The sequence below is a fragment of the Etheostoma spectabile genome, chromosome 12, assembly GCF_008692095.1.
Source record: "Etheostoma spectabile isolate EspeVRDwgs_2016 chromosome 12, UIUC_Espe_1.0, whole genome shotgun sequence".
NCBI lineage: Eukaryota > Metazoa > Chordata > Actinopteri > Perciformes > Percidae > Etheostoma > Etheostoma spectabile.
This window is the reverse complement of record NC_045744.1, coordinates 65,930-70,892: the sequence shown is the minus strand read 5'-3', so window position 1 is coordinate 70,892 and position 4,963 is coordinate 65,930. Positions and strand designations below refer to the sequence as shown.

Here is a 4,963-nt window from a genome sequence, read left to right as displayed (position 1 = left end):
ACCTTCCCGTTTTTGTTCCAAGTCCTGTTATTGCTTTCCTGAACCCAACCGTCCCGTTGTTGTCCCACGTGTCATGGAAACGTAAGGCCACCCACAAGCCTTTCCTTACCTTATAAGGGGGCCTGTGTAAAAATGTTAACACCGACACGTGGTGTGGTACCAAATGTGGGAAAATTCTGTGAGCTTGTGATCTAGGGGAGCTGGTCTTACAGAATTCTGGTCGCACAAACTAATTAACACCCATTATGCGCTGGTGCACGGATGCGTGAAATTTTGGTGTGGCAACCACGGAAAACAATGCCAAAGTGATGTCACTGAGAAGATGACGTAGCATTAGGAGCAACTACAGAAGTGAGAAGTATGAAAGGCCAAAAACCCGCAAAGGGAGGTTGGTTGAGGTGTTTGACGGGTCAGCTAAAACGTTTTACTACATTCAAACTTGAATTTTTCCGTCAAAACTGTTGGGTTGAGTAGTCATTTCTATTGACTTTACATTGTCATTGTTTCCGTGGTGGCCACGCAGAATTTTAGTTTCACACATTCTGTGCCACCACCACCACGTATTGCGTTTTTAACATTTTGTGACCATTAATATCCGTGAAAGAACACGACCACTTAAGGTAAGGAAGCTTGTGGTTGGGCTTCAATACATGACCCGCGGACAACAATGGGACGGTTGGGTTAGGAAAACCATAAACGGTTGGGTTATGAAATCAAGACGGGACTTGGGACAAACCAACAGGTGTTTGAGTTTAGGAAATAACAACAGGAGGTGTTTTGGTGGGTCACTAGGAAACTGACAGACGGGACACGATCACGCTGCGTACTGGACTTCTGTTGACCGGCAAACACCTCAACCAACCGCCCTTTGCGGTTTTTGGCCTTTCATCATACTTCCGGTCACTACCGTATGCTCCTAATGCTTACTACATCATCTCTTCTCATGACATCACTTGGCATTGTTTTCGCGTGGTGGCCACACAAATTTTCCACAGCATCTCCGTGTCCAACAAGCGCGTATGCGGTGTTACTAGTTTGTGCGACCAGGAATTCTGTACGAACCAGCTTCTCTCGATCACAAGTCTCACGAGAATTTTCCCCACATTTGGGCCCACCACCACGTTGTGCTGTGTTAACATTTTTTCACACAGGGCCACCCTTTAAGGTACGGAAAGGCTTTGGGTGGCCCTTACATTTCCAGTACACGCTGGACGCCAACGGGACGGTTGTTTTAGAAAGCAATAACAGGACATTGGAACAAAAAACTGGAAGGTTTGTGGTTAATGAAAAAGACAACATGATGTTTACGGTTTTGTCCTTGCTCATTTGTTCTCATATTTTTCCCCCATGTTCTTCTGTTTACTTCAGTTGAAGGCAGGCTACAAAGTTGCAAAATGCTCTACTCACACTTTTGCTTCCTACTTATCTTGTTTAGGGGATCCCTAGTCCTTCCAAGCAGAGTCAAGGATCAATCACAACTTGAAAGCTGAGAACAACGCTCAGTTTAATTAGAACAGAGAATATCAGCTGTATTTGTCAAATACTTCTACACTAACACTGCACCTGCTCTTTTTATCTGGATGGACTTGATTCTAAGCGGGACTTCATGCCAATTAGGTATCACACCTTTTCACACCTGGGCTCGTCCGGATTTGAACCCGGGACCTCCCCTCGCACCCAATACGCTAGAATCATAACCCCCTAGACCAACGGCCCACGTCCAAACGCTCTTTTTCAGGCAATTTTCCATCACGTAAATGCAGCTCGAGTCTGCATTGACTTGAAAGGCAATGGTTAAGTAGATTTTGCATGGCTCTTTCTATGTGCTCGCCCTGGCAGATTCACTTTCGTAATGACTCTGGACAAAATTAACTTTGACGTAAAACGTTTTACTAAAATTCAACCTATGAATTTTTCCGTCAAAAATGGTTGGGTTTAGTACGCATTATCTTATTGACTTTTTACATTGTCATTGTTTTCCCGGTTGGCCACGCAGACATTTCCCACACATTCTGTGCCACCACCACACGTAGTGCGTGTTAACAGTTTGTGACCTCATAATTCCGTTAAATGAACCCGACACTTTAAGGTAAGTAAAGGCTTTGGGTGTGGCTTGATAACATCCATGACCGGACTCTGGACACCAATGGGACGGTTTGGTTTAGGAAACCATAAACCGTTGTGTTAGGAAAGCAATAACGGGACTTGGGACACAGCAGTTTGCACAGTTTAGAAAATAACAAACAGGATGGTTTCGGTTGGGCCTTAGGAACGGACAGGCGGACACAATCCCACCTCTAACTGGCAACTTCTTCTTGCCCGCTGCAAACACCTCAACCAACCTCAATTTTGCGGGTTTTTTGGCCTTTCATACTTCTCGCCTACGTATAAGCTTGCTCCTATGTGCTACGTCATCTTCCTCAGGTGACACACTTTGGATTGTTTTCTCTTGGTGGGCCACAACAAAATTTCCCGCATTTTCCGTGTCCACCAACACCCCCCGACGTATGCATGTTGAGTGAGTTTTGTGCGACGCCAATGCTAATCTGTGAGACAAGCGTGCCCTAGATAAACAACACCACAGAATGTTCCCCACATTTCTGGTTACACCACCAACCACGTAACATGTTTTTAAACAGGCCCCCCTTTTCCCTCTAAGCCCCCGAGACACCGCCCACCGAGTAAAAGTACCTCTGATTCACTAGTTTCTAATACTTTTGAACCATACACGCGAGTTTACTCCTTTCTTTTCGTTTAAATCCTACGTTTTCGGCTTTAGAGGTCTTTTTGTTTCCCCGTCTTTTTCTAGCCTTTACAGGGATTTCGTATCCACGCTGGAACTTTCAGCCTCTTGGGCTTTAAATCCATCTGTTACTAAAGCCAAGATTGGTCCCTTTATATCCATATGTCATCGCGTTTTGGCTCACTGCTCTGCCCGCTGAATCGTTGTCTAATCTCTGAGCTCCCGCTCTGTGTTTCCCTGTCTATTTTGTCAGGAAGACTGCATGCCCATATGGAATAAAGGCCCCCTCCTTGTATGGCAACCCATGTACAAAATGCCTATAGACTCTATGGAAGGCCAAATATGTCCCGTTTAGACACATATTTGCTTGTATAATCATGCTGTGGGTGATAATACATAATATGACCATTATTATGTTATTAATTGGCTAAGTAAATTCATGAAGCAAACGGCTTGACTTTTTTTGAAAAAAGGAAGCTGGTTCATGTATTTTTTTGTCAACTGTATATGCAATGATTTATTCTTCACAGTGTGACTCCAATACATATGACAAGTGTTTTAACTGAAATGGCTTAGGTTTTACTTTAATGTCTCGTGATTTCAAACATCTCTGGAACTTCATTTTTATTTTATTATACTTTATCTTTAAGTCCCGACAAACCATGTTTACATGCAAGTGACCTACACTGCAACACCAAATATCTCAATAACCCAGTTTTGTCCCTAAAAAATGATGTTCATATCTTGACTGTAACAACAGGTTTGATGTTTTACAGGCTTTTTATTAAATGATCCAGACGAATTAAACTGTAGAAATGGGCCTCAGGAGGCCTCAGAGTGTTAAGGTAAGGAAAGGCTTGTGGGTGGCCTTACGTTTTCCAATGACACTGGGACAACAACGGGACGTTGGGTTTAGGAAAGCAAATAACATTGACTTGGAACAAAACTGGGTTGGTTAAGAAACAATACAGATGTTACGTTTTATGTCCTGCTCATTTGTTTTCCTCATATTTTTCCCGTTCTTCTGTTTACTTCAGTTGAAGCAGTTCTATGCAAAGTTGCAAAATGCTCTGACTACCTTTTGCTTCCTACTTATCCTTGTTAGGGTATCCCAGTCCTGTCCGGGGGGCCCAGTCAAGATCCATCACAACTTGGAAGCTGAGAACAAAGTCTTCAGTTTTAATTAGAAAGAGAAATATCACATTACTTGTCAAATATTCTACACTACACATCACCTCTGTCTTTTATCTGGATGGACTTGATTCTAAGCTGGACTTCAATGCTCATTAGGTATCAACAACCACTTTTACACCTTGGGCTCGTCCGGGATTTGAACCCGGGACCTCTCGCACCCTAAAGCGAGAATCAACCCTAGACCAACGAGCCACGTCAAACCGCTTTTTAGCAATTTTTCATCCGGAAATGCCAGCTCCGATCTGTCTTTGACTTGAAGGCAATGGTTAGTATTTTGACATTGTCCTTTCTATGGCTCCCCGCCAGATTCAGCTTTCTAATTAACATTGGAACAACAGAACTAGCTTTGAAGCTATAAAACGTTTACTAAAATCACTGAATTTAATTCACAAAAGTTGGAGTTGTACTCATTTCTTATTGACTTACATTGCATGGTTTTTCGGGGTGGCCACAGATGAATTTTTCCACATCTGTGCCCAACACACGTAGTGCGTGTTAACAGTTGTGACATTCAGGATTCCGTCGAAATTAACACGACCCTAATTTAAGGTGAAGTATAAGGCTTGTGTGGGTGAGTACGTATACCATGACCGCGGGACAACAAGATGGCAGGTTGGGTTTAGAAAACATAAAACGTTGGGTTAGAGCAACTAACGACTGGGCACGTCAACGAAAGGTTGTGATTTAGGAAATAACACACGGTGGTTTTGGTTGTGGCTTAGGAAACGTGAGACGACCGATCACCTCTACTGGTCTTCTGTTGACGCGTCAAACACCCAACCTACCTCCCTTTGCGGAGTGTTTGCCTTTCATACTTCCTCACTACCGTATGGCTCTTAATGCTACTTCCTCTTCTCAGTGAATCACTTTGGCATGTTTCCGTTTTCCGTGTGGCACCCCAAATTTTCACGCATGTCCGTGCCACCACGAGTAATGCGGTAGTAATAGTTTGTTTTGCGACCAGAATTCTTTAGAGACCAAGCTTCCCTAGATCAACAAGCTTCACAGAATTTTCCCACATTTGGG

The 4,963-nt window shown here is 43.5% G+C and overlaps 1 non-coding gene across 1 annotated transcript; it reads right to left on the bottom strand.

Moving 5' to 3' along the window:
* Positions 1-4,058: 4,058 nt before the first annotated feature.
* Positions 4,059-4,129, bottom strand: trnal-uag (transfer RNA leucine (anticodon UAG)). The gene has a single exon. It is a non-coding gene; the product is annotated as a tRNA-Leu (tRNA).
* Between the last annotated feature and the right edge of the window lie 834 nt (positions 4,130-4,963).